General features: G+C 38.1%; 1 protein-coding gene across 3 annotated transcripts in view; it reads left to right on the forward strand.

The window, feature by feature from the left end:
* nexmifb (neurite extension and migration factor b) overlaps nt 1–19,976 on the forward strand; it is an 83,184-nt gene that overhangs the window by 11,447 nt on the left and 51,761 nt on the right. Inside the window, exon 1 of one of the 3 annotated variants that reach the window (XM_044127714.1) lies at nt 2,951–4,051. The exons of the other annotated variants lie outside the window; for them this stretch is intronic. The gene's annotated coding sequence lies outside the window, so the exon portion shown is untranslated. Of the gene's footprint in view, nt 1–2,950; nt 4,052–19,976 lie in introns of those variants that run through there. 3 annotated transcript variants of the gene reach the window in all.

A 19,976-nucleotide genomic window follows, 5' to 3' on the forward strand; every position in this document is an offset into this window, starting at 1 on the left:
CCTAGTCAAATCCTCCCTTTGGTAATTCATTCCCCCATTTTGTACCGCTGCGTTGCTCTTTCACTCCTTCCACTTTGTATCTTTAAGCAAATTAATTTAACTTTATATACATTACCTACACCATATCAGTTGATTTTAGTTAAGAGAAATTTAGACCAGTATTTTCTTGAATGTGGAATATAAATGATCAAATTTGGTGTGTAATTTAATTAAATTGTGTGGTATTTAAATATCTGACACTCCAACATACCTACCAGTTGTAATATTCTGCTACTAAATTACTTTTATTCCAGGAGTAAAATATGGTTGTGGTCAACACAAACTACCTTGCAGCTGAAGGTGCCATTTTTTTTATCTGATAGTAATGGAAACACCAAAGGAATAAAATGTGAACGGGGTAAAGTAAAAAGCTTATGGAAGATTTAACATTTTATCTTAAAATGTTCATTTTTAATCAAAATGGCTACCAGAATGATGAGCCTCATTTTTTTGTTATGAAACAGACCTTTTAACATGTTTTTGACCAACATTTGGTTCAAACTAAACAACCTATGTGACAACAGTTATGTCCTAGTTATGAAAATGGGTTTACAGAATAACAACAATCAGTTTTGAGAAAATAGTAACAATGCTTAGACGCTAATATAGCTAACCCTCCTTACATTTTTTTTGTAGTTAATTATCACAGCCATAAATTATTTTGGCACCTCCTTCATGAGCAGTTTTTGATATTTTAATTGCTTATTTGTTTTATTCTGTAATGGGCTGGTGTCCTGTCCAGGGTGCAGCCCTGCTCTCAGCCATTGACAGCTGGAGACCGACAGCAACTCCCCCACTCCCCTTCAAGGACAGACGGTATAGATAATGGATAGATAAATGGATTTTTGTTAACTGTCCTTAAATAAATAGTGTCAACATGGTCAAAGAATGCAGCAAACTTATATTTAAAGCTCAGAAAATATAGCCCCAGTGAAAGCAGATCTCCCCTAACCCATATTAAATGTATCTCTGTAGCTGCTCCCTCTCTGTGTCAGGACTCTGGCTGATACTTACTGAGAGCAGTCTGTCTCGCTCATTCAACACCGTTAGTCTTTGACTGACTGCAGCGGCTCACACAATTACAGACCTGCAGTTCACTTAAAACAGGCAGGAGAAAAGAAAATGTACAGTCTATTAGCTGAGAATTGTGGCCCTGTCCATACGAACAAGGGTACTTTACAAAATGAAAATGTTCTGCTCCCCTTACACCGGGGATGCATTGGTGAGACTTTTTCTCATCATTGCTGATTTCCTGTTTTTTCTCTGAGGTCTTGCCTGTTTATTTTTTTGTTTGTTTTTTTTTCTGAATTTGGCCAATTGTGTTTTTTTCTTAAGCACAATAGCACATAAAAGAGGATGAGTCTGAGTCTCTTTGATTAAAAAAAGAAGACGGTGCAAAATGTTTACATTTATGCATCAAAGAATGTGAGTTTGGAATTTTTTTTAATCTTCACCGATCTTATATTCACACAGCTGAAACATAATCTTGTTTTGGAGTATTCTGTGTTTTTAACAGTGAGCTGAAATACGGGGACCTTCATGCAGTCCTGTGATGCCACAATGTTGCATCTGAAAGAAACTCTGGGAGTCTCTCCCATAGCTGCACCAGCTGAAAATAAACATTTTTAGAAAGGCATTATTATCTCTCATTAATCACTGACAAACTATGGAAATCATTGAATCCAAAGCTGTACCAGAAGTGTTTTATTGATAAAAAAAATAGGAGAATAAATCTGTATTTTTCAATATTTTACTTGTCAGTCACATTTAACAGCAAGTAGAGGTTGTTGCATATTTAATTTGCACGTACTGCACAAATAAAATCAAGTTTTTAATTTAGCTTTTGGAAACACTTTACAAAGGGGAAATATTTTAGAACTCTGTTTGTGATTCACACTTTTGGATTGTATATTTTAAGATTATTGGAATTAATTTTATAGAGTAATTTTGCATGTAGGCTACCCCCTCTGAGTTTCTGTGATGAAAACAAGAAAAAGTAAGTATTCTGGATAATTTCACGTCTCTCACTTTTTCACGACTATTTCCATTAATCTTGGAATGTAGCTGAAAAACATCACCGTAAGGAGAGGAGTAAAAATTGTCAAAGAAAAGCTACATTTGATTTGATAGAATTTTATTTTAAACCCACCCTTCCTTTAGTCATTCTTAGTGTCTTCTTCTGTTAAATTTTGACTGTCTATTTTCAAATTATCGCCCCCTGCTGGCAGATCAAAGAAAGTACTTTTGTATAGAATCAAATGTGTAGATGCTGAAACATCATGTTGGGGCTTAAAAGAACTATATTTTAATGGTAAAATTTATATCTTTCTAATGTTCCTTGTTATAGATCATTCATATTTACCTTAAAGCAATTTGTTTATGTTTGTCTATTTAGGATGAAGTTTGTATTTCACAACTTGTATTTTTAAAAATACATAAAAAAAAGCCTGAATTTGCTTAACAAGGACTCTTTTTATAAAGAATAGTTTCTGTAATCGTCTTCTCCGGTGTGAGCATTTTTTCCCTCTTTTTGTTGCTCGTGTCACTGCTCTGTTTCCGTCTACTGGGCTAAATACTTTGGGAGCCTCACAACAACAGGTATTTTCCTTTTGTATTCAAATAGTGTTATGTAGAACTTACAGTCCTTTGATATCTGTCTCAGAGGTGTGCGAGCAAAGATGCTGGTGCATGAGCACAATGCGCATTTCTGTCTTTTGTGTGCACTATTTTGGATTTGCTGATGGTTTATTTATGCTGGCGATTCCGTTGAGACAAACTCTTTGTAAGGGTAGAAGCAGCCATAGGAGGATCTAATAGGTTTAAAAACTGCTATCAAAGATGTATGCCGCTGCAGTGTTTTGGCTCAAGTGATGAGGCCTCTGGAGAGAGTGGGGAATCTGTGTCTTTTTTGTAGGACGTGTTTGTGTGCGTACACGCAAGTGCAAGCTCAGTTTTAGGGAGGAGAAAAAGAACCTCTCGGTTCTGAATGTTAATCTTTTGCTCCCTTCTTCCTGGACCTAGTGACCTGACGGAAAATTAGCAGTAACAGTCCCTGTGTCTTTGTTATGCTCTTACAAATCTACCCACAACCACTGAGGCTCCACAATGAATGCAGTGACAGCGTGCCAAGCATTCACAAACCCCAGTGTGTAGTCTACGTACACGTTTTCGCCCCCTGAGCTACTTACGTGGGCTCAGAAGTTTGTTTTTCTGTACTAGAGCAAGTCAATCCGGGTTTATCTTATAATAAAACTTCTTTATGTGGTTTTCAATATGCACTGTACAAAATGCTAACGAGCAAACGCAGTTATTTGGATAACACGGTGCCCACAAGGAACACATGTTGAGAGGACAAAAGGCTTCATTGTTCGGAGGGAAGCAAAGGAAGCTAAAGAGAAACACACACACACAAAAAATTGTAATAATTTACACTTTGACTTCATCTCTGGGGGCTTTACGAAATGTTAATTTAGGCCTCCCATTATAAAATGTATTTAAGTGAGACTAAGAATTAATTCCATTAATCTTCCAGGCAGCTGGGGCTTCTGTATCCGTCGAGACAGTTTTCTTCTCCCTCCTGAGACCTGTGGGTTTTCCCTTCACTTTTAAAATCAATTACCTCTCTGCCTCCCTCGCCACTCCAACTCTCTAAGCGCTCTTGTCATATTCTTCATTAGAAAACCTGAGCACTTCACCTATAGCTTACAATGAACACCTCATCCAGAACTCGATGTGTTTTTAAGTGTTCTTCGAGTGCCTCGCTCTGATTTATTAACATGTCTTACACAGGTGCCGGTCCCGGCCTGTGCAGCCTCTGATATAAATAAGAGGACGGTCTGCTCCCGGTTTACCTGTTAGTCCATGACGAAGGCTTCGAGAAGTGGCCGCCGCCCCTGGGAGGGGATCATGTTATTCTCCCTCGCGCGCCATCTCACAAACATCTCAGGGCGCTAACTGAGGGGAATAAGCACGGACGGGCTTGACGGCTGCTTCCTATTTTAGTCGTCGGCAGGTAGGCGGATGAGTTGAACTGTGGAGGATCTCTGTGCAGCGAAGTCTTCGTCTAATTAGTTTGTCTAATTATGTCTTTGTGCTGGAAATTTCTCAAATTAGTGGTATCGTGCAGAATGTGAGTGTGCTCATTATGGTTGTCATGAGAATTGTTGCGGCACTTTGAGTAGAGAAGAAAGAGCGGAGGGGGGGAAAGGGAGCTGGAGCGAAGGGGTGTCACTGGACCCGAATGATCCCCACCGTTGTAGAGATGCCTTTATCAAAAACAAATATCTTGATTCCGGGAGACGCAGCGCCCAGATTCTTCCCAAAAATCCACCGAGAAGATGTTACTTTAGACAGCAAAACACCCTGTTCCCGTCCCTGCGCATGGGCTGCAGCTATTTCTGGCAGACCATGAAAAAGGTCTCCTTTGATTTGCCGTTGTGTGTCAGCTGTGAGATCGTCACAGCATCTGGGATTTAGGTGTCTCACAAGCAGGCACTTTTTGGCTCCTTGCAAGGTGCTGCAGCGTCACTCTCATTTCTTGAGCCTCGAATATCGCTTCTGCATAGAGATGAGAGAATTCTGTGACTTGCACAGAACGTATACGGTGCTGGTTCTGCAAAATCTGGCGATTACCTGAGGAGACGAAGAGCTATAGATTCTTTATGAACAAGAAAAACAAAGTCAACGAGATGAAAAATGTCTTTGGAAAACCAAAACCTCATTTTTGTCTTGTTACAAACACCAGTTTTACACCTGGACAAAGATGCTCTGCTCCGATTACACTAAAATATAACTTTTTATCAGACACATCGCTATTTGTAACAGAAAACTAACTCCAAATTAACCTAAAACAACATTGATTTTCTTCATTTGGGACTTCCTGGAAGAGGGCTGGAGCTAAATACGGGATTGAAACCCGTATAATACAGCTAGCCAGCTACTATGGAGTGGTGATGATCATAGCATTTGTGTCTTAGAATGGGCTAGTCAAAGTTCAGACCTAAATCCAATTGAGAGTTTGTAGTGAGACTTGTGCCTGTCTACCTCATAAAATCCCAATAAAATACATGGAAATCTGTGATTTTTGTGAAAAAAGTTGGGAAATCAAAGCTGTTATTTTACAGCAGAGAGATCATGAGGTATTGTGAGCTCAGCTAAAGCAACATTTTACTGCTAACTATTCTGATATGGAAGCTTATCAGTTCACCGTTGAAAAAGGCGACATAAAAAGCCTTTTTATTACATGTGAATAACCCTTAAAAATGTCAAGCAATAATTTAAAAGTCATGTTTTTTCTTGTTTGCAGAAATAGAATCTCAGGCTAATGGAGTTGTCCTGGATTGTGAAAAATGTTTCTGAGAAATAAACAAGCAAAGACAATGTGTATATTTCCTCTGTTTTGTTTTTTTCAATTTTATTTATAGACTTTCTTAAGAGAACATGAAATACACACTTAGTGTTTTTCTTGAGCACAGTGGGATGGAGGATAAAACTTTCCCCTGAGCTTCTTCAGGTTGAAGTCTGATGTCGTCAAACACACATCCAGGTTGAGGTGAACAAATTGGCTCCATCATCACCTTTAGCTCTATTTTTTTTGTAACTAAAGTACGAACAAACATCCAGGATCACCTGTTTGGCTTCACCCCTCTTCCTCCTTTCTTCTTTCCAACATCCCTCGTTCCCTTCCCCGTTCTCTCCCTTTACCCCCCTCCTCTCCTTCTCCTCACCCCTCTGCTGGTCCTACAGTAATTGGTATTCCGAGTGGCAGCTGGGATCCATACAAACATAGCAGACAGAGAGAGGCAGTGAGAGAGAGGCAGTGTATGCATGCATGCGTGTGTGTGTTTGAGTGAGTGAGAGAAAGACATGGAGGCAGAGAGAAAGAGAAAGCCAGCAAGTCAATACGCTGGTTCATTAGAGCACTGAGTCACAGTGGCCGCTGCCTCGTTTGTTTGTGTTTGTCCAATACTGTTTCTTAAGGAGAGCCCACCGACGCTGTCCGCTCACACTGGCACCTGACAGCAACACACCCCAGGCTGCCTGCTTCTCTCTGATACGCCCTGTTTGGACATCCCTGCCTATTAAATAATTACAAAATCAATAGGTGCAAATTAGGCACAGGCTTTTTCTCAGGATTCTTGCCAGGTCCTTGTGGTCTTAGAGGTTTTGTCACCATGGAAATTTGAATAATGTTTGATGACTGAGCCTTTATGTAAAATTGGCTGTTTGTAAACAGGGATCAGCTGAGAGTTTTATGAAACATACTGGAAAACAATTTCATCACTGTGTCATATTAGATTATATTCATAGTCATAAATCAGTCAGTATCGTAACCTATCAAAATCAGTCTGAAGTGTGAAGACTTTACAGAGAACCCTGGTTTTTTTTCCTGGTTAAATCTGTGGGAACAAAGGGTAAAAATCTGGTTCCTGAAATGTTCCTGCTGTGAAAATGCACCTTTGGTGTGATAAATATGGTTTTCACTTATACCACTTAGTCTTTTCTTTGAAGTTTTAGTTAGAGATTTGTAGAATTGCTAAACATTCTCCATTTTAATTAATTGAAATTAGCCTAAACCAGAATATAGCTAATATTGTTTGTTAATGTCATTAATAGTATTTACAGTCTTTTACAGTGACAGAGGGAGTAAATCCTTTAGTCCTAGTAATATTTCATTAAGAAGTGAAGAGCTGCAGTATGTGTGGTTAATGCTCACACATCCTTGTGGAACTTGTGTCCCAGACTTCAAATATTAAGTAGCTTTGAATGTTAGAAACACCCTCTGATTTGAAGTGATTATAAAACAGTTTCCCAGTTTAAATGCAGTGAAAAGACTTCATGTTTTGTCTAAGTTTGAATCCTGAAGGAAACCGTCTCTCCCCAGTTCTCCTCTCCTTTGGTTCAAAAAGGATAACATGAAAATCTGCGTCAGATTGAACATTTGTTAATTGTGCATTTGAGTATTTTCAAGTCTCAGCTTTTCTTTAGTTGAAAATGCTGTCAGGGATGAAAGAACAAGAACTGATTAACAAAAGAATGAACTCCATGTACTTGGAAATACATGGACCTAAGAAGTGGTTAAGTTTGAGACTTCCTCATAGTTGTTTACTGTGTTTATATGTCAGATACCACAGAGATGTAGCATAGTTATTTATCCTAAAAGGACATAACTGCATTATATCCTAAGTCACCAAACTCTGTGACTTGGATCTGTAACTAGGGATATCAATCAAATTTTTAGTGACGAACTCTCAGACCTTTGATTTTGGAAAACTTCTTGCCATCACCCTAATTCTTAACTCTTCCAACATATTCTTGATGAGACTCCAGTATTCATCTGAGCCTCTCCAAAACAATGTTAAATGTTAATGTTGGGAAAAATGGACAGATTATTTTAAATCTATATTCACCAGGAGTATATGTAGTTTTGGGCTTCTTGATAATTAAGTTAGATGGAAACTGAACTATAAAGCACAGGGTTACTCCTGTTTCACTTTGGGTGCATGTTGAACACCCATCTTGCAAAGTTACATTTTGTCTGATTATTAGTGTGAGGAACGCAACAAATACTGGAGCTGTGCAGAGACTTGAACAGGATCAAAAGCAGGAAATGGAGCTAACTAAACCTCTCACTTCAAAAATACCACTCACTACATATAGTTAGCCACCAAAACAAACCTCTTTACTGAAATTGCACAGACAGTCAATCATATAGCAACACTGTCAATAATAAGGTGGATAAAGAGAATCAGGCCAATTCAATGAGACGAAGTCTAAAGAAAATGGGAGGTTCTCCTTTAGGAGACAAAAATGAATCTGACCTTGTTGAAAATTTGAAAGTGGATTTTCTGGGGAAAACAAGAGGGCTGTTCCCTGGTCACGGTGTGATGAAAGCAAACCACTTGTCAGGATATTGAAAGAGAGCCAGAGAGGTAGGTTTAGAGCAAGGGCTGTGATGACCTGCTCCTCTCTGGAAGGCCTGTTTATTTTGGAGGAAAGAGTAATATGTTGGTGGATGTGTGGTGGTCAGCCCACGGCTGCGTGGTTCTGCGGCCCTCTTGGTGGACGGTGACCTCTCATTACCGCTGCTTGAGGGAGCGTGAAATGGTGGAGATCACTGCAAAGGGCAGCTGTATAGATGCGCCTAACCTTTTAAACCATCGGAATACGTCAACCATACAAATAACTCATTAACCTTATCCATTTAAATGGAAAGCTCCTACTTTTCTCCCTGAACCTCCTTCTTCTCTCCAGTATTTGATTTGTTTAATTGGTCAGTGTGCACAATGCAAATGGCAAATCTCTGTGCAGTGCATTGTGGTCAAGGAAGCCAAACAGCCAGGCGAGGTGGATTTGGCCTCCTTTGTCCCCACACTTAATGAAGGTGGGTTAGGTTTTGGGGGAAGGGGCAAGTTAAATGAAGGAGGTGAAACCATGTTGGCGTGTGAGTGTGTGTTGTCGAGGAAGTGGCCTCCTGCTCTGTCCAGTAGCACAGGAGGGCATTGATTGGAGGAGCTCAATAGCTTGGGCCTTTTAATCACCTCACTCAGAGACGGCATTGTCCCACAGGCAAAGAGAATAAATGCTGGTAATACCCCCGTGCATATGCACACAGCCACTGGCTCCCGGCCTCTTACAGACCCACACAGGCTCAAATCAATAGAGCTGATTACCAACTGGGCGGCCTTAGCTATCAATTGTCTGCAGGCCCAGCTTCCTTTTCCCCGACATTTTGCCAACTTTTTGCCTCAATTTGGACACAGGATGGTAGTCAAACACCTGAGGCGACACCACAGGTGTTTGACTCCTGTTTTAATACTGACAATTTAAGCCCTCATTTCATATCTTTCCAACACAAGGACATATTCTTGCAGATCAACACGAGCATATTTCAATCTTTATGAATTAGCTTCATATTTTTCAGTGATTTCATTTCTGAAATTAGGTTGGTATTTTATGTCTTTGTGCATTCCTGACGCATTGAAATTGGTCAGTTTTCACTGATCCAGATCTGACTGGTCAACAAGAGTTTTTCGTCTGCCCTGTTTTGCATCCGAACTGAAAACTAAAGCTACCTAATATTTAGTAAAGAAGAGAGATGTGACAATTAATCAGCCAAATATTAAACTGGGTCAATTTTCCCTGGATTGGTATTTAAATGCAACAACAGACATGTTATTCATTCACTTTGTTTTAAGCTTAAAACAAAGAGTAAGCTTTAAAAGAGTAATCAGACTCTTTTTAAGCTTAAAAAGAGTCTGATTACGTTTAAGATAATATGTTTTGATAAATAAGTAGGAATCATGTCATTTTAAATTTTATGTTAGATTGAAAATTATTACCCATATTGAAGAAGCCGCATTATTTCACCATCAATAACTTTGATAATTAATAATTTAATTATGATAAAAGTTCATTCAAACAACATTTTATGTATTATATGTAGGAATGCATGATGCTAGGAAAAAAAATCTGATATTTAGTGATGTCTGGAAATGTGACGCTGATACAGCCTGCAATGAAAACACACTTGGCTAAACCGTGTTCATGGCTTTCAGCTTTCGGTTCATTGCAGACATACAAGTTAAAGCATTTTCAGCTGCATTAAGCAACAAGCATCACCTAATGTGCCACTTGCATTGAGAGTCTGAATGAATAGTACCAATATAATTAGCTGACATCCATTGCAGCACTTTACAGCAGTGATATTGTTTATGATGATATTGTGGTGAAAATCAATTTGGGGTATATTGTACAGCCCTCATTATAATCCTTACAAAGCAATTGTACCAATCGGAATTGACTACTACTGGACTCTACAGGTGAGACCAGAAAGAAAACAGGAAATTGGCATCTACCATTTAACACCTATAGATTTTATCATTTGGTCTTTCCAGATTCATTTCTCAGGGCATTTCAGAGAAACTTAACCGAATTCTCATGCACCTGCTAATCTAATTTATTGATTATGAGCCAATCCTATGATATGAAAAAAATTATGGTTACAATTCTGGACAAAAAATGCTTTAATAAAATTGTATCCACTAGCAACAAAGAGACACAAAAACTGTTTGGGAAAAAGAGTTTTTGGGATTTTTTTTAAATCTAAGTTGAACTGAACAAATAGGAGCAATTAATCAGGTATTAAATTCAAAAGTCTCACTGTAAGAAAAATGTAAGATTCTGAGTCCAAAGCTTCATTTAATCTCAGGATAATTATTACATCATCAATTGCTATCAGGTGAAGTTTGATTTGTTGCATTAAGCTGATTATTCTGCACTTCTAATATTGTGATGATATTGTGCAGCTCTACTGAATACCATAGTTTGACCTTAAGGTTATCTCATCAGTTTATAAAAAGCGCAAATAAAAAATTGTTGAGTTGGTTACATTTACATAAAAATACTAGCAGTCTTAGTGACTAATTTGCAGGTGAAAATGTTTTGCATGATTGGCTTAAAGATCATCCAAGTTCCCTCTAGCAACTTTTCTGACTTGTGTTGCAGTTTTTTATTGTCAGCATGCTAATGTTCACTTTGGCTTAATCTAGTGTTTTAAGCTTGTCACTATTAAAAAACAATGCATTATACATGTAATGTGTTGTTCTCCTCTAGGTAAATGCTTACACATGATGCTGACTTTGTTCTGGTACTTGAACTTCATATTACCTGATTGGGATGTTTCATATTAATAACGCATCAGTCTGCACCTGCTGCAACGACTGGTGATCTAAAGTGATTTCTGCTCATAGTTTGATGTATTTTAATACAAGTATCTGATTTCAGATTTCAGTATTTTCTTTCTGCAGCAGCTGATGTTCAGTTATTTACTTTTTTTTATTTTTTAAATCACATTCTATCATGGTTCATAGGAAAAGCATTTAACATACAATCTTCTTAACGTAATTAAAACTAAAGTAGAAATGAGATTTGAGCATTTTGAACAGTTTTAGTTCAGGTACGTTTCATGAAAAAAAACACACATTATATGATATCTTGTTTTAAATAGATATGAAAACTATTGTTTTAGTAAAGATCTAAGTATAAAATGGAGTGTCCTAACTTTTTCGCCTGATGCTACCCTACAAGTTCACTCAGAGCCATGTCAACCCAGTATTTTGTTTCATCAATATGGATTCTTTTAAGAGCTCATTTAATGTGATGTCCTATTTTGTGCAGGTGAATATAAAACACCAACTCCCCTGGTTTCAGTTTAAAAGCCAAAAGGTGAGGCAGAGGAGGAGTACGGTTGGGGCAGGGACATACTAGAAAATGGGACTTGACTGTAACCTGCTTCACCAAGAGTTAAATCTGTGGGTGTCAAAGGACAAATGCTTACTCCCTGAGTTGAGAATTAAGTGCTGTTCTGACCCAGTTGTGAAGAAAGCGTTTAGACTTACGTTTTAGACTTTCTAAAAATGGCCTTTCCCTCATTGTCACTCTCTGTTTTGCACTCTATCTCCATCTCTTCTCCCTCTGCCTCCCTCCCTCAATCTGTCTCTCTGCCTTCTTGGCTGTCATATCTCCTTATACTGTTTAGAAATGCTGTACATTGTGTTACAGGGTTGCGACTGATAGCTTGCCAATTTCAGCTGTGGCACATCAGAGAGAGTCTAACCCCCCCCACCCCCACTCCCACCCTCCACCGCGCCACCGCCTCCCTCTGACACTCCACTAAAACGCAGAGAGACACACATTAGAGCCGTGACAGTGTGCTCCTTTTGCTGTTTTCACTGATTCCACACTGCCTGATTAAGTGTTTCATAAGAAAGCTTGGGGTTTTCATTTATTATTGAGCAAGGCTACTGAGCACACAGTGGCCGAAAGAAAACTGCAGCATGGAGCGCTTCAATGCAGGAAAACACAAAAACTCCCTCCTGCTGCGGTTCGTTTTGCAGACATGCTGCAGTTTCGGCAGCAATACGTAAGAATTAGTGTTCCTTCCCATCAGAGAGTCTGAGATCATTTAGTTTTTGCTCTGTGCTCCCTATCAATAAGCCTGTAAGCTGGGTTTCAAAAACTAATAACGTCGGCGACTTTAAAAGGAAAAACAAATATCAAAGAAAGGCGGCGTATTAGCAGGCAGAGATGGGGGGTGAATATCGAGATTTGCTGATGGACTTAAGGGCAGAGTGGCATTGTTGTTCTGTCCTGTGCCTTCCTCATTATTCCCCTCAAACACATTTTGCACACATTCTTTCTCTGGCTAACACCATTCTCTGGATTTTCCTTCCTCGTCTCGTTGTTTTCTCCTACCCTCCCTCTGCCCTCCCTTTCCCATTCCCTCACTCTCCTTTTCTTTCCCTGTGTGTATCTCCTTTCTTCTCCTTCTGTCCTCTGCCATCCTCCTCCTCCCACCCCGCCTGCCCCTGTCCTTTGGTTTTGAAGCCAAGTAAAGGAGTCGCCTTCTGAAGCTACGGGAAATAATTTGTGCCTCCGAGAACAAAGGGAAATCTTTGCTGTGAGAGTAATGGAATGGATTTTGTGATGTGGATGAAAACTGTCTTCATTTTACAGCCTCGTTTTGGAAGACAAAACACTGATAAAACGCTGAAGAGAGAAAAACAAAACCAGTGACACATCTGAAGCATTAACTGTATCCTCTCCTAAGACGTGTGATTATAATATTCTAAAGGATGATAAGGTTATACCAATAAAGTTACACAAATTGTGTAAAATGCCCTCAGATGATTGTGTGAGAAATCCTTAAAGTGAATAAGACAATTTCATGTTCTTTTATTCAGTTGCTATCAGTCTTTTTCATGGATTCATAGATTGTGGACAAATTAGCAGGACATTTATGGAGTTTGAAATGAGAAGTTGGGAAGCAAACTTCTGTGATACTGAATTTCGAATGGTCTGAATATATATATATATATATATATATATATATATATATATATATATATATATACATATATATATATATATATTACAGAAAATCTGAATTAGTCATACCTCACCAGTTCTGCAAACTCTGCATGTTGCTCCTTTCTTGGAATTAATCCATCTAACATTTACAGAAATAACTTTGGTAAGTTAACAAGAAGAGAACATTTGACAATAAAAAAAATAAAACCTCCATAACCCTACTTCAAAAGCAATCAGATGTATGAGATTTTCAAAAAGAAAACAAGAGAAAAATCTGAAAAGCTTTCTGTTGATCAGTAAGAAGCTGTATGAATGAACGAGCTCCTTCTGCAGCTCCCTTCCCCCAGATCCCAGACACACACAGACTCACTTTTATTTTGATCCAGTCATCCACAAAAAAGGTCCCAGTTTGTGAAGATGGAATTTCTCCAGACTTCCCAGTTGAGCTCAGCCTAAAGTTTCTCCCACCCAGTCCATAAAAACTTAAGCCTCACCCCACTTGGGCATCGTCTGACACCAAAACTGGGAAACCAAATACCCTCTGGCCGCACATACATAAATGTTATTTAAAACTTCTTCAAGGCACAGCTGGCAAATAAACATGTACATTTTTTGATATGGCGCTTTTTTGGTCTCCCACTTATATTTTTTTATGCTGTCCTGGGCAACTGCCCTTACGGGGCCCTAATATCAGGCGTATAAATCGAGGGCAATCAAACTCTGTCCAGCTGACCGAATAGACTGTTGGCAAGCAGAGCATAAATAAATGCATTTCGTTTTAAATATAACATCCTATTGCATCCCGGCAGTCCTGCAATGACGATATTGCACAGACTGACATCAAAGTAACGATTGCAACTCCATAAATGTTGCAGGTCAAGACTCGGCTTAAGTAGTTTTTTGTTTGTTTTTTTGTGGGCGTTCAATAGAAAATCTAAATTACTCATACCTTTCTAGGACACACTGTATGGTTCCTGGAAATAATCGATTCAACACTTTCAAATATAACTCCAGTTCTCATTAAGAAGAGGACGTTTTAAAATGAAAACTTTTCCTTACCCCACATGAAAACTTGAGCATGTTTTATTTTGGATTTTCAAACAATGTAATATTAAATCCTGAGAATTATATAAAGGTCAGCGTCTGCAATTATCTCTCATAGAGTTGAACCATTTTAGTAAGAGTGACTGTGATATAGGTGTAGATATACTGCATGGCGTTTGTTATTTACTACTCTGTTTGTGAGGCTGCACATTGGTGTAGTTTATCGCACTGTATCCTTACAGCAAGAAGGTTATGGGTTCAAGTCCCAACTGGGTTCTTCCTCTCAAGGCGCCAGTCACTTCTATCCTCTCCAATGCCCTTGGAACTACAGACATTGAATGGATGGGTGTTTTTATAATCTTTGAACTGTTTTGTTGCTGCCTTGACCGCTGCTTCCTTGCAAAAGAGAGATCATTTGACAAAGCTTGTTAAATAAAGGAAGTGAATAAAAGGATTCACATTCGCCGATCTGTCCTCTTTTATAATCATCCTCATGATGTCCTCAGCACTCTGTGAGCTTTTGCATCAGTGGTAGGTAGAGTCCATCCAGCTGGCAAGCAGAACATGGATGCACTTGAAATTTAACATCCTTCCAAATATTGGGTCCAAGAACGGTCATATTTCACTGACTGATGATGCTTATGATTTTGTATTTCATATACTGTGGAGCTCTAGTTTTAGTTGAAATATCTTCTGATTTTGCTCTTTGTAGAAAATCTAAAATGCTTCTTTCTTTCTCTTATGCTTTGGAGCACCGGTTCATGCCTTGCAAAAAAAAAAAGAAAAAAAAAAAGAAGTAAAAAACCATTAACAAGAAGACATTTTAAAATAAATTTCAATGGTGAAATTAAAAATAAAAATCACAACAATAATGTTAAATCCTGAGGAGTTAATAAACAAAAATGTGCAGTTATTTGCAATTTTGTTTACTTACTCATTATGAAGATAATATACATAAAATATTCATGGCCCATATTTCTTTTCTGTTTTGTTGCATTTAATTGAAATTATTTTTTTTATAAATGTTTGTGTGTGATGAGGTTGTGATGATATACTCCTTTCAGAAGAGGCTGAAATGCTCTATCCCCAATTTTCATATCAATGCACACTGCCTGTCAGCTGGCTAACATATGGGCATGAGAGATACTGTATATTTGTCTGATAGGTAGTATTTATAGGTGTGAAAAAGCGTGTGGCATAGATGTGATTTGAAAATCAAAGGAGCTGTTTTAATGGTACAAGTGGCTTGTTTATGATAGCTGTAATTAATCAACCACATTTACTAAGTGTTACTTGATATTTTTCCTTATGTCTGTGTATCAAAAAAAGATAAATACATAAATCGATGAAAAACATTGCAACTTTCATGTTGTAAGTAAAATCACATGCAAATTTTGTTTATATTTGTTGTAAAGTGGTGAGATTTTGACTCAGTTTTGCCGACTATAGTTGTACATTGAATAGGAAGACGTTCCTGAGTTTAAAGAAAAACCTTTTTTAACTGTAAATTCCCACTAACAATTAAAACAATGTATTCCAGTAGGAATAAAAAAAGAATAATTTTTGTTTATGCTTATATCATGGTTATATTTCTCAGGTCTTTCCCAACGTCTTGTGCTGCTTTAGAGTTTAATGCTTAACATTAAGCTCAAGTGTCTGTGGGAAGAAATATTTTATAGAATATGATCTGAGCATTTTAATCATATGTTCAATTTTCAACCACTTCCTGCTGCTTAAACTTCCAGATGCGTTAGTTTCAAAGTTTCCGTCTCACTAACAGGTGGCTTCCAAAAGGCTGCTGAGAGTAGAAGTGGTTCGTTCCTACCTGACTCCGTTTTCTGTGTGCTGTCAATCAATAACTCCTGTTGTCTGGTGAGGAGCCAACATGTTGCACATTTCCTCTGGCATCAAGTGTTGCACACACCTTGCACTGTAGTTTTATTCTCTGTGGAGTGTTTGCTTGATTGTGGACCTTTTAAATAATAAAATCATGTAAGTTTGCATCTACTTTTAGCGTCTGTCACGTACAATACCTCATGCATCCGGTTTCCATGACAACCTTTTATGGACCCTGAGTACAGAGTGCTGAGCTGAATGCCATGCCTGGTATCTAAAAGTGAAACATGACTCGGTGGCACATTTTACCTTCTGGACTTCTCAGCTGATAGCAAAAAATTAAGTGCTCATATGTTTTAATTTTCTCACTGGGGAACATTAAATAATATTCCTCTCCTCTTTCTACTGCAATTAGCAGAAGCTGCATTGGCTGCTGAAACACACTGATTAAGGACTCAAGGTTAAAAATTTACAAGATCTTTCCTATTTGTAGAGGAGCAACAACTGCAGAAGCAATTTGCTGCTTGAAAATATACTGGAGTGTTTGAGTGGTGACGAGATCAAGTCGATTTTGTCTCTGTGTATTTAATCTGAAGTGCTGCATAAATGTTATTCTTTTAAATACATTGTGGAGTGAGAGAACTTCTGTATTTTTCCGACTTTCTTTCTGCTGAATCCTCTAACAAACATAGCGATAAGGTCAACTTTCACCAGGTTTACTGAGATGAAGAGCAGTCTGAACTACTCAAAAGTAGAAAAACAGTTTTAGTTTTGTTTTCTATTGGTTTGAGATTCTTAAACTCAACTTAAAACTCGACTGTCACACTGTCTTGAAATACTGAACCTTTTGAAAAAGAAATTGCTTTTGCATCCTGAAGATTTTAGTGATAGTGGTCTTCTTTTAGGCTTGATTTCTTTTAGCTGCAATAGGTTGCTTTTTTAACCATCTGGGCTTGCAGCATGGTGAATTTTTCAGCGCTAATCTCTTCTGGTATCTGATGAAGTGCAGGTAAGCGGAGCTACTGTGGTCTGAGAGGAGCTTTATATCTAAGTCAGAAAAGCAGTGACGCTGACATCCATAAGGTGTCAAAAGGATGGAATCAAAGGATGCTAATTGTTGTCATTTAAGTGCAAATTTTCAGAAAAACAATTCAGGTATGTGTTGCTGGGGGTGTTTGAAGGTGTGTGGAAAAAGGCACTGTGTAGAAAAAGACGTTCTGCAATTCATCACATCCCGAACTCACTTAGATTTTTTTTTTGGTAGAGCTAGCACCACGTCATGCTACTTTTTAGTTTTCTTTCGTATATCATAATTATCACCAGCTTTCAGCAGAGGGTATTTCTTTTCTTTGCAACCCGCATGGGATCTCGACTTTAAGAATCCAAGAGTCATTTGCATATTTTACACAAATGTACATAAATATGAATGAGCATTACCTTAAATGCATTTTCTTGGTAGAGTTTTTCTGGGAAGATGATTAATTTTGTCTCAGAATTAGAAGGAAGAACAAACTAAGGATTTTGCACATTTAGCAGCTTTTAAATCTTTGTGAATTCGTCCCAAAATCCCAGCAAATCTAGATGAGATTTCATGAGGTTTATGCTCTCCTTTTACTCTTGTGGTGCAATAAATGCATTGTAATTCCGAAAGCAGAGCATAATTTTACATCCTAAATACGCTTGAAAGTAACTTTATTTAAGTTTGGCTTAGTTTTAGGACAGATACATTCTGTAAGGCACAACTTGCAGTTCCTGAGACGACACAGGCAGAGACACTTTGTGCAGCTCACTTCAGACTAGAGAGAGATGAAGAGACAGCGGTTGTTGTGCAGTCCAGCCTCAGTGCTGAAGCCTCCTATGCTGTCAACACTGCGGTAGATGGGGGGGATGACCTCATCGTTGGTGGCTTTTATAGTCAGTGTTAGTCATCTTTAATTTTCCACCGTCTGCACAATAAAAACATTTTCAAGCTTCGGGGCAAACTTTCACTCACTGTGTTTGCGCTGAAGTCACTTTATAGCTTTATTGTAAATGTGAGGAATACATTTTGAAGAATTGGCACATCACCTTAAGCTTACAATGCAGGTGCACATAAGGAAATTCAAATACCCTTGAAAGTAATTCAATTCAAAAAGTGGAAATTTTAGTTTCTAAGAAAATTTTAGTGTTACCTACTTAATGTTTTGGAGTGAAAAGGTATATCAACCTATTGTGGAGTATGTGCTCAATGCTAGGTCAGGGCTCTCCGAATGAATTACTGCTACTGATTATTGTTAGTGGTGTAGGCAGGTGTTAAACATCTGCTGGAAAATAAAATAAAATAAATAAAACACAACTTTTAACCACTAATCAAGACTCAGGTCCTTTTTCTCTTTAGCAAAATAAAATGTGGATGCAGATCAAATTAATACGCCCTTAAAAAAATTTGGTTCAGATGAGCTTCACTTTGCTCTAAACTGTGAGACGGAGGATTGTAGTTGGTGGATGTTTGTAGTTCTCTCAGCTCGATTTTGTTTCTGTTTCTTTCTCTACGTGCTTCAGTCTTATCTAACAGCCTTCAGTGATTTGGCAGTTAGTCAAAGAGATCCGACAATCAGATTTTCTGAAACACAATAAAAACAGAGTCAGAGTAAGAAAGTTTCAGTAAGTGTCCTGAAATAGCATATGCCTCTACTGACAGTGTCCTCCCTGCGTTGACCATGATTGTTCCCTGACTTGGGCAGCATGGTGTTGTGATGGTTACCACTGTTGACTCACAGCAAGAATCTTGGCTTCCTCTGTGGATTTTGTTTTCTGCTTAAGGCATGCGTGGGCCTCCTGCTTCCTCCCACAGCCAAAAAGCAGGCATATTAGGTTAATTGGGCTTTCTAAATTGACCGAGGTGTGAGTGTGAATCGTTGTTTGTCTCTTGTGTTGGCCCCGCGCTGAACTGGCAGTCTGTCCAGGGAGCAACCCCGCATTTCGCCGTGTGAAATCTGGGATTGGCTCCAACCTCCTCACAACTTTTAACACAATGAAGATGAACGGTCTCTAAATCAACTCCAAGTGCAGACGCTCATGCAGGAAAGTTTAAAGTAATCAAATTAAGATTTTTACCTCAGCAAGTCTGTATGTGGCTTTTTATATGGCAGAAGTCCCATCATAAACAAAATTAGCAGCCAATGCAATGACTAACCCGTTGCACACTGAGACTCTGATGCTCCAACTGCACTCTCGTTATCTCAGGTTCAGGCAGCAAGAGTTTGATTTAATGCAACAAACGAACGGTTTGACTTGCAGAGTTTTCACAACCTAACAGTAAACATGGTTTATTGGCTGTACATTGGATATAATCAAGCAAACATGAGATTATGATAATACGATAAGGCGACTCGGGGTGTAACGGTGTCACAGCAAAAATATACAACAAAGTATAAAAAAGATGCAAATTTAATCATTTTTATTTCAAAAGAAATCACATCACCATAGCCATGACTGTAGTCATTATAGATGATATGTACAATGATTACAGTCATGGCTATGGTGATTCTATTTATGCTATCAATGTTTAAGTATTTTAATTTTGATACAGAGATGCACTAAAGTAGGTAAAAATAACACAGGCGAGTGCATTGGCCGTAATTTTGTGATATTTCAGCTATAGATATTGTTGTGATCAAGACTGAAGTCTAATGTTAAATAGAGGAGAGAGGCAGTATAGAATCAGAGCCAATTTTATAGAAGTACAACACATGTTTAAAACCTAAAAATGCATTGGTAATGGAGGAAAAATAACAAAATAAATTCCAATATATCCATCGTCTGAAAGTTGAATGAGATGACGATCAGCGTGAACGGTGAGAACATCGTTTTGATGAAAAAGGAAGGGATTAATGTGGAAAACCTTAATCAATTGAAATTATTATTAAACATTATCATGTTTTCCTAAAATCATGCAACCTTGCTCATACGCTTCGACATCTGTCTTGCAGTGACCTGTTTTTTTCTACAACTGTTATTAATGTTTTTTTATTTCCCATTTTGCATGTTTCATTCAGCATTTCATACCAGAAATGCTTCATATCTTACCAGCCTTTTTTCATACCTGCTTTGAACTTAAACTAATTTTCTATGTTGCAGTGGCTAAACTGCAAAGAAATATTACACTTGAAATAAAATCTGCCAGCAGGAGGTTTAATTGTAACCTA

Source organism: Gambusia affinis, linkage group LG09 (genome assembly GCF_019740435.1).
Source record: "Gambusia affinis linkage group LG09, SWU_Gaff_1.0, whole genome shotgun sequence".
NCBI classification, from domain to species: Eukaryota; Metazoa; Chordata; class Actinopteri; order Cyprinodontiformes; family Poeciliidae; genus Gambusia; species Gambusia affinis.